The sequence below is a fragment of the Aristolochia californica genome, unplaced genomic scaffold (assembly GCF_029961685.1).
Source record: "Aristolochia californica isolate CCGP_79_NKW_82.1479 unplaced genomic scaffold, dmAriCali1.0.hap1 SCAF_3, whole genome shotgun sequence".
Classification (NCBI taxonomy): Eukaryota; Viridiplantae; Streptophyta; class Magnoliopsida; order Piperales; family Aristolochiaceae; genus Aristolochia; species Aristolochia californica.
In genome coordinates, this window is record NW_027181992.1 from 39467531 (window position 1) to 39478658 (window position 11128).

The window sequence follows — 11128 nt, forward strand, 5'->3', positions numbered from 1 at the left end:
GATTAGAACTCAAGCACAAGAAGAAAATTTGATTTTTTCGTGTAAAACTTCTTGAGAAAATCAAAGCTTCCTAAAGCATGCATTCATCTACAACATATTCTCAACATCATGCATGGTAGAGTATCAATAGGTAAAGAGAACAACATATCTATTATGAGAACTCAGCACCACTCTTCAACTTGTTCCATTGAATCTTACCATAAGTTGCTCTGATACCATGTTGATTTTTAGTGTTGGAAGATATGGACTGCCATTTTATATGGGAAAATCATATACGCCATTTGTAGCAAGATTTGGGTGAGAAAACATTATCATGATGTTCTCTCACCCCCAACTTGAGGGCGAGTGTTGGAAGATAGGCCCAACTTCACACAATCAAGGAAGGCAAACACATCCAATGTGTGTTAGATGATGGGCTCAAGCCCATAAGGCAAAGAAGGCCCTCACATCCATGAGATGTGGAAGATGAGCTCAAGGCCCATAGTTCAAGGAGAAGGCCTACATGCATTAAAGTAATTAGTTTAAGTTTGAAAGGAATTATAGTAATATTGTCTTTATTAATCTATAAATTGAGCTTCAGGGTGAGGGTTAGGACACAAGCCTATAACCTCTTTCTTCCTGTTATTTTCTCCGAATGGGCGTCTCTTCTTTTTTCTCCATGAGCTAATCCATAGAGTCCAGAAAATGAACACAGTTCATCAACAAGATGAAGTCTCATATGACTCATTCTCATATGACTCATGATGAGATTTTAGAATCCAAACAACAACTAGAAAATGAAGATCAATACTAGTTATGATGATTAACATAGGCTCAGAAAACTCATTGTTGTTAAACTTGTTGTTGTTCTCTTCATCAGGTTTCAGGATTATACTCAAGCAGCGAGATATTTAACAAATCTTAAATTGCATGCAACCGATAATGACAACAATAACATATAAAATTTCAAGAAACAACATGCTCGTTGAGCTAAAAAAATGTTGATAAGCTAGAAGCTTAGAGCAAACTCACTGATTCATGTAAAGTATCATAAACCAAAATCTCTCATGCCAAAGGTGACTAGAAATCTAGCACAAGAAGAAAATTTGATTTTTTCTTGTAAAAATTCATGAGAAAATTAAGGCTTGTTGAAGCAAGTATTCATCTACAACGCATTCTCAATATCTTGCATGTTTGATTATAAATAGGTAAAGAGAAAAAAATATCTATTACGAGAGAACTCAACACCACTCTTCAACTTGTTCCATTCAATCTTACCATAAGTTGCTCTGATACCATGTTGTTTTTCAGTGATGGAAGAATTGATGGATTGTCATTTTATATGGGAAGATCTTGTCACCATTTGAGGGGGGGAGCAGGGCCACTTGATCAAGGAAACCCACACACATCCAATGTGTGTTAGATGATGGGCTCAAGCCCATAAGACCAAGGAAGACCTTCACATCCAAGAGATGTGAAAGACTAAGTCAAGGCCCAAAGACGAAGGAGAAGGCCCACAAGCAATGATGTAATTAGTTTATGTTTTAGTGGTATTATTGTAATTATGTCTTTATTAATCTATAGGGTTAGTACACAAGTCCATAACCTCTCTCTTCCTCCTGTTTTCTCCCAATGGGTGTGTCTTCTTCTTTCTCCATGAGCTAATCCATGGAGTTTTGAAAATGAACACATTTTCATCAACAAGATGATGTCTCTGGATGTGTTATGGTCCCGGATTTGACACATGGATTCATAGGGAGGAAGATAAGGAAGACGAAGATCAAGCAAAAGGGAAGTTTGAAAACCCAAGGTTCGTTAAGGAGAATGCACACCCCTGAGCTCGTTGAAGAGAACTCAAAACCCTGTTTAACCTAAAATCAATGCTTAACTTTCTCATTACTCTTACCCCTTCAATAGGGTTCACCCTTACAAGGTTTAAGATAAAATATTACAGAAATACCTCTATAAATGAAATATTCCAAAAATACCCTTGTGGCCTATTAATTCTTTAACTGAAATAAAATAAAGTAAATTAAATAAAAACAATTAAAATAATAATGTTATTGTGTGCATAACATACACCCCCTGGAAGAAAGATCTTGTCCTCAAGCTCGAAGGTAGGGTCTGTATGTCGACATCTCGACCTGGTAGCATCCGCGGTAGTTGTGTCCGCCCCTTGAACTCCTAAAACTGGAGCATTCCACCCTAGTCACAATTTTTTTTATTATTATTATTATTTTTTTTTGTTTTTTTGCCTTAAGCCTCCACACCATCTCTCTTCAACCCCACCTGGACCATTGTCTCTGCTGCTGCTTGCACTCTGGAGGCCTCTCTTGGCCTTCCCCATGGGGTACTCCCCTCTTCACCTTTTGTCCAGAAGATACCTTATTTGGCCTATTTTTGGCAGTAGTGTCCTCTTCATAATCATCATCGTCAACAACATCTTCATCATCTTTATCCCCTTTCCCTTCTATATCATCAAACTTGTTACCCTGAACAGCCTCTCCCGTAAACCATGAGACAACATGTGGGATAATTTTTTCTCTGACGGTGGATCCAATATCATAATCTTGTTCCATTTGATTTTGAAGTTGTTCAACAGTTTCTTCATCACTATCATCATCATCCGGGAATTGTGAAGGACTGAAGAAATTAAAGAAACATTCACACTTTTCAGTTTTTGTGATGGGTTTGGTGTTCTTTGATCCCTTAATAGGCTTCTTCAAAACCTTATGTGTCAAGCTCTTCCCTGAAAGCCACTAAATCTCTGTCCCTGTAGCTTTCTCTAAATGGGTTTATCCTCATCGCTCATGTGATAAGTTTTGACCAAGACAATATTTGTTAAATATGGATTGGAATAAAAAAAGAACTCTAGCTTGCAGCCCTTGGGATTATCAATGCTAGACCACTTTATATCTTTCAAATATTTAATAATCCCTACATCACGCTCTTGTATCTCCTCTGCAAGCATTTCAATAGTTTTCACCGCTGTAAGCCAGAAATTGGGAACACCTTTCTCTTCAACTGCAATTTCTTCTCCCGAAACCTCATCTATAGGTTTTGTAGATTATTCAATTTCAATTACTCCATGTACTATCTCATATCTCTCGATATATAGTGGGTCATAAAATTTCTGGTACTTTGCTACAAGAGCTGCTCTCTCCTCAAAAACTTTTGCCTCAAGCTCATCATGTTGTTTCTAAATGTTGTTTCAATGTTATTCTCTGAAGCATTTCTGGAATTGCATCAGATATGTGTTTGGACAGAGAATGGTTATTATCTTCAGCAAGGAATTCATAAATCATCCCATCCACCTCAATCATACGACAACCTGGAGTCTTCTTAATTCCTCTTTCCTTCATCTATTTCCTCACCTTTGACGTTTCAATTCCAGACCATGAGTAGAACAAATGCACTTTATCAATCACAGATTGATCAACTGCAGCACATGCTAATATAAAAGTTCCTGCAAGTGGTTCAAGTACCACCCCCGAAGCATAAGCACTAGATTCATCACTATTGGAATCATACTTCCTTTTTTCAGCACTTTGGGTTAGTGCCTTGAGTGCATGCAAATAGCCATCTGCATCCTCAAGAAGCACATCGGCTGGGTTGGCTAGCAGCAGTGTATGCTGGACTACCACAACAGCCTTGTTTGCTTGGCTGGCTGGCAGCAGTGTATGCTGGGCTGCCACAACCACCATGTTTGCTTGGCAGCAGTGTATGCTGGACTGCCACATCAGCCTTGTTTGCTTGGCTGGCTGGCAGCAGTGTATGCTGGACTGCCACAACACTCAACTGGGTTAAGAGCATTTTCTGGGTTTAAAGAACTCAATGGAGTGGAACTTCCTTGCTGCCCATAAACACTGCTATACTACTGGACTAAATATGGACCTATCAGTGGTCTTGTTTCTAACTTGTGTTCACAGAGCTGGACAACAATAATCACTGGAGCATGTCCCTGATTCTTATCAGCTATAGATGCACCCTGTGATACATTTCCATTTTCTTCTACATTTTCCTGGTGTTGCTCATATGCATCACTTCTAATCGGTTTTATTTTTTTCTGTTGAACCCATTGCGGCATTGCCACCACAGCAGAAATTTGAAAATTTGGAAGTGGCTCTTCTGTCCACCCCAAGAATGCAACATCAACAAATATATGAAACTGTTGAAACCATTGCTGCATTGCCACCACGGCAGCAATCCCTTTCTTTATAGAAACAGGAGTAGCACCAGATGTTACACTGAGCAACCCAAGTTTGATCATCTCCCTGGCAAGTATTGAAACTGTTGAAGTCCCACCACCACCAGAGTCACTGGTTTTACTTGCAACCTCCCTAATCAAAGCTGCAACAACGTTCTCCATAGCATCTGGAAGCTCAATAACTCGAGCAACATCTTTTGCCTTCTCAAATTGAACAAATCCAAAACATTTGGATTTCTCATCTCCTTCTCTCATTACTACAAACAAGGGACCCAAAAAATGAAGCCCCACATTTTCAATTTGACAACGAACCCACGCGCAGGTACTGTGTTCATTAACAACAAAACATAGCCCCCCAAAAAAAAAAATTCAGCAGTCCCCATAAAAATATTTCTATGAATCCCGGCATCCCCATAAAAATTTCATCTCAAAATTCATACACCCAAGCCGGAATTCCAGCAATTGGACACTGGTTCTTTGCTTCATGAAACAGAGAAGCTCCTTCCCCAATTTTTGAGCAGCGTTGCTGCTGTTCAGGTCCTTGGAGCCCCATCAATGCCATAGAAGATTCTTGTTTACCTAAAAATTGATAGCGTTTCTGAAACTTACCCCAAAATACGTTGACGTTGGTTCCCCACTGGACTGCCGAGAGCGAGAATGAGAGTGAGAGTGAGAATCCGAAAGCCAAAGCCCCCATGATTTGTTTTCGACGGCGTTTCCTCTTTTTTCGGTGGCTAATAGCAGCCCGTTGTGGCTTCACTGATTGTATATTTTCTGAGACAGTGGAGGGACGACATAACTGATTCGTCGAGACAAAGGCAGATCGGAATTTTTCCATCTACTGTTCTAGGAGACATTCTTCTGGCCGTGAAAAGTGATTTTTTGAGGTCAAACCAAAATCAACCCTTACCGACGAGGATTTGGCAGCATACCCCTTAGGAATATTGAAAATTTTTGGACCTTGGCCCTTCTGCCCGTCCAAAACAGAGTCTGCTGCCTCTTTTGTGCATATGTTGTGCTCGGAGATTTTAGGTCTTATGAACTTCATTTCTGGGGCGACATCAAGGTGCCTCCCAATTGTAGATAACATTTTAATGGAGGATTGATGCATCTCCTGTTGTAGCTCGCACACATATTGATACATCTTACCTATTGTTGTTCGCAAATCATGGAGTATGACCAGTATTTCCTTTCGGGTTGAAGAATCCATCCTTGTGTTCCCACTCTAATACCAATTGTTATGGTCCCGGATCTGACACATAGATTCGTAGGGAGGAAGAAAAGGAAAACGAAGATCAAGCCAAAAGGAAGCTTGAAAACCCTAGGTTCGTTAAGGAAAACGCACACCCCTGAGCTCGTTGAGGAGAACTCAAAACCCTGTTTAACCTAAAATCAATGCTTAACTTTCTCATTACTCTTACCCCTTAAATAGGGTTCACCCTCACAAGGTTTAAGATAAAATATTACAAAAATACCCCTATAAATGAAATATTCAAAAAATACCCCTATGGCCTATTAATTCTTTAATTAAAATAAAATAAAGTAAATTAAATAAAAATAATTAAAATAATAATGTTATTGTGTGCATAACAGGATGACTCACGATGAGATTTCAAAACCCAAACAACAACATAAAAAAGAAGATCAATAGTAGTTATGATGATTAGAAGAGGCTCAGAAAACTCCTTGTTGTTGAACTTGTTGTTGTTGTTGTTCTCTTCGTCAGGTTTGGGGATTATACTCAAGTAGCGAGATGCATAAAAACTCTCAAATTGCATGCAACCGTTAATGCGAGCAATAACATATCAAATCTCAAGCAAGTGTTACAAGGTAGGACCCATCGCGATCACACGAGCTGGTGGGACCCACCATGATTATGTGAGGTGGTTTGATGAGTCATCACATGAGCTGGCATCCTTATCAAATGAGTTGGAAGTTTTAGCAATCTTCCTTGATTAATGTAATTGATTTATCTTCCCTTGATTTAAGTAGATTGGATAATCATGATTGATATAATTAGGGATATTAGGGATCTTATCTTATCTATAATTATGTAATAAAAATAGTATAAATAGGGGTCTTGGTTGAAGGGTTCAATCAAGCACCCCACTTCTCAACTCGTGAAGAAGCTCTCTCTAGCCTAAACTCTTTTCTCTCTTTTCTCTTCTCTTCTCTCTACCCGAGCTCTCTCTCTCTCTCTCTTGCTCTTATTTTTCTCCCTCTCTCATATTGCTCGAGGTTTCAATTATGGGGTCCTTAATTCAACATGGTATTAGAGCATCAAATTTAGGATCCCCATGTCAAAATAATGCTCTAAGAAGTTATGATCAAAGCTACTCATAGAAGGCTCTTTGTGAGCAAGATTGAAGCTTGTGAGATAAGTTTTTCATTTTTGTTATTATTACTTCATGCTCTTGGTTTTTGGATCTTTAGAAGATGGTTCAGAGATTATTTTGTTGCTGTCTTCCTCTTATGAAATTATTGAGATTTATGCATCTCGAATTAGAAGAATTTTACTAGTGCAGTTTTGTCAGTTTGCAATTTTTTCGCTGAAAATCGGTTTATGTTGAAGATTTTTGCATAAAAGGTTATAATTTTGTGGGAACAAGATTTTCCTGATGAATAAAATTGTTCTTCAGCCTATTATGAGTGGTTTTTAATCCACTGGATTTCATAAATATAATTACTTAGCTTCTATACTAAGCTTCTCCATTAACTGAGTTGTTTGAAGAACTCCACTCAATTTTGTGATTTTTTGGAGAATGTTTTGAGAGCCACGAGGTGGCTGATTGTTCTAGGAAAATGAAGAATCAGATATTATTTTTTACGTAAAATGAATCAAGCAAAATGTTACAAAGTGGGACCCACCATGGTTGCTCGAGCTGGTGGGACCACCATGAGAATGTGAGATGGCATGATGGGTCATCACACAAGCTGGAATGAGTTGGAAGATTTGAAGATCAAGTAGGACCCACATTGATAACCATGAGCCGGTATCCTTATCACATGAGTTGGAAGATAAAGTGGGACCCACCATGACAACCATGAGCTAGCATCCTTATCATATGATCACGTGCCTCATAGAAGAGTTTTAGTTTGAGTTATGTTAGACTTCTAATTATGTTGAGTTATTTGATTATGATAGACTTATCTTTAAGAGTTATAGTTTGGGTGTAATTAGGATAATGGTAGTTTAATTGTATTTGGATTATGCTAATTTCCTCTACTATAAATAGAGGTGATTGTACTCGAATTAAAATAAGAAAGTCAAGTAGTTCTCCACTTCTCATCTCGTGAAGTCTTCCTCTCTAGCCTAAACTCTTCTTTTTTTTTTTTCTCTTCTTCTCTCTACCCGAGAGCTCTCTCTCTCTCTCTCTCTCTTTCTTTTTCTTTCTCCCTCTCTCACCTTGCTTGAGATTTCACTAAAGGGGTCCTAAATTCAACATGGTATCAAAGCATCAAATTTAGGATCCCCAAGTCTAAAAGAATGCTCTAAGAAGTTATGATCAAACCTACTCATAGAAGGCGCTTTGTGAACAAGATTGAAGCTCATGAGATATGTTTTTTTTAATTTTTTATTAATTCATGCTCTTGATTTTCGGATTTAGAAGATGGTTCAGAGATGATTTTATGACTGTCTTCATCTTATGAGATTATTGAGATTTATGCATCTCGGATTAGAAGAAGTTATTAAGGCAGTTTTGTCGGGTTGAAAGTTTTTGACTGAAACCGGTTTATGTTGAGATTTTAGGCATAAAAGGTTATAATTTTGTGGGAAAAAGATTCCATGATAAAGAAAAGTGTTCTTGAGCCTATTATGAGCGGTTATTTATTCATTGGATTTCAAAAATATGAATACTTAGCTTCTATGCTAAGTCTCTCCATTAATCGAGTTGGTTGAAAAACTCTACTTGGTTTTGTGATTATTATTTTTTTGGAAATTTTTTTTATACTGAATTGCATATTATGGCTGAAGAAAACATGGGTAACAAGAGTGATATACTCAAGATTACTTCTATACCCTTGTGATGGGAATAGAATTTCATGAGTTGGTCAACATCGGTTCGTCGATTCCTTATAACAAAGGATCTACTGGGTCAAAGTTGGGCCACCTATTGATGAAGAAAAAATTTATTATACTAAGTGGTTACAAAGTGATACTCTGGTTATTAGTTGGCTCATCAACAACATGGAAGAACCTGTCTCCAACAAAGTTATTCATCTTCATACAGCTAAACAAATTTGGGAGACATGTGCTAGGTTGTGGTTTAGCTCCGACAACTTACATAGGACATATGATATTCTCTAAAGAATGTTCAACACTAAACAAGGATAAAATATCCATGAATATTTGACTTATTTTAGAGGCCTTCTTCAAGAATGGAAAATAGCTCAGCCAACCTCCGTGGATGTCTCTGTCCAAGACAAGCAAAAAGAAGCCTTAGTCACTGCCATTTGCCTTGCAAACATTAAGCCATATCTTGAAGTTACTAAAATTCAAGTTCTTAGCGCCTTTGCTATTACCACTTTTGATGATGTATGTACCGCATTACTACATATTCCAGACGCTTCTTCTTCTATTACTGAAGTATCATCCACCATGTACTCGGGGCATAGGGAAACATCAACTAACTGTGGGCGAGGCCGTGGAAGAAATTATAGAGGAGGACGAGGAAGAGGTGGAAGGAATGGTTCTATCTGAATAGATGGCAAGGAATACACTCAGTGTGGGAGATATGGCCACATCATAGATATGTGCGATTACAGAGAATGCACCCATTGTGAGAAATATGGCCACATTATAGAGACATATTATAGAATCCATGGCAAACCGGATTGGATTAAGGCTAATCAAGCCATGGTAAGTGATACAAAGGAGGACCAATCCACCACATCAATAGAAAAGAAAACCCTTACCGATGATGAGTATGACTTATTCCAAAAAATGAAAACACTCATGGTCTCTTCTCCAAGTTCCTCCTGCACTACTGTTGTCACCACCAGTTCAGGTTTGCTATCTGCCTCCTCTTCATCCTGGATAATTGACTAAGGGGCCTCCGAGCATTTCATAGGTAACAAAAATCAACTACACTCATTTTCTCTTTGTCTCTCACATAAATTTGTTACCATAGCTGACGATTCTCAAACTAAAGTTCTTGGGAAAGGATCCACCTATGTTACACCATCAATTCCACTCATATATATTCTTCTTATTCCTACGTTCCCCTTGAATATTTTATCTGTTAGTCAGCTCAAAAAATATTTTAATTTCTCCATCAACTTCTCACCCAGTTCTTGTGTGTTTCAAGATCTTATTACGAAGCAGGTGATTGATAGGGGCCATGAACAAGGGGGACTCTACTACCTAGACGTGCCTAAAATAAATACCGTTTCAACCAGTGAAACTGAGACAAGTCTATGGCACAATTGGTTGGGACATCCATTTGCACAATCTCTTCATCATCTTTTTCCTACGTTTAAAGATAGGTCAGATTTAAATCGTGAAGTCTGTCAATTGAGCAAACACTTGAGGACTACATACTCACCTCGTCCAGAACTTAAAAGTGTTGCTCCTTTTTCATTTATCACACAGATGTATGGGGATCCTTGAGTGTCTAAAATATTTCCCGAGTGAAGTACTTTATTACATTTATTGATGATTTTACTCGTTCCACATGGCTATTTCTTTTTAAAGAACGTTATGAAATACCATCCATATTTAAATCCTTTTATGCTATGGTGTTCACTCAATTTAGTCAGAAAATCAAAGTACTTCGGTCTGATAATGCCAAAGAATATACTTCCAGAGACCTTGACTTTTTTGTGTCAAGAAAATGGCATTATCTATCAAACATCGTGTGCCTACACCCCTCAAAAAAATAGTGTAGCAGAAAGGAAGAACCATCATCTTCTAGAGGTAGCTTGTAGTTTACTGTATACCATGAAAGTCCCATACTTTTATTGGCTGCATGCCATCCTTACTGCAGGCTTTCTTATAAATAGGCTACCCTCTTTCATTATCGGTCATAAATCCCCATAATCATTATTACCACATGATGATCCTTTTTAGCTGCCCTTGAAAGTCTTCGGGTGTACATACTTTGTTCATGTTACCTTCCCACAACACATTAAACTTGATCCAAAATCTGTCTAGTGTGTCTTCTTAGGATACTCTCACAAACAGAAGGGTTATATTTGCTATAATATCACTCTCCAAAGGTTACTTGTATCCAGGGATGTAACTGTTTTTGAAGAATCTTCATACTAGTTTCACAATGCACCTCCAGGTCTATCTTTAGTACCAGCCTCTCCTCGACCGGTTTTGCCCTGTGCCACGGGAAATTTTCAACACCCAAACACACTTTTTGACACCACACTTGCAGATTTTACGAATCCCATCAAGGTAAGTCCATCTTCTCCTTTTGTCTTTGGCCCAAAATAATACACTTGTCCCATTTCCTTAAGAAAAGAACCCAGAACTTGCACTAGACCCTCTACTTCTCACCCCATACCTAATTTCGTATCTCACCATCGTTTATCCCCTTCATGTTGTCTATTTCTTTCATCTATCTCCTCCATATTAGTCCCACAGTCCTATCAGGAGGGTCTAAAACATCCAGGGTGGAAGACGGCAATGGACGAAGAAATGCAGGCACTCTATGAAAATCAGACATGGGCTCTAGTTCCTCTTCCATCAGATAAGAAACTTGTCGGTTGTAAGTCAGTTTTTACTGTGAAACACAATTCGGATGGGTTCATTGCTCACCTTAAGGATCACCTTTTTGCTAAAGGCTATACACAGTGTTATGGGATTGATTATGAGGAAACATTCTCTACGGTGTCCAAAATGAACTCAATATGTATTTTATTATCTCTTGTTGCTAATTTGTTAGCTTCCCTCACCATAGATCGAGTCACTCGACGATCACTCCTACCTTCATG

General features: G+C 38.3%; 1 pseudogene; it reads right to left on the reverse strand.

The window, feature by feature from the left end:
- Positions 1–2258: 2258 nt before the first annotated feature.
- On the reverse strand, positions 2259–3683 carry LOC137959549 (nucleosome assembly protein 1;2-like; annotated as a pseudogene).
- Between the last annotated feature and the right edge of the window lie 7445 nt (positions 3684–11128).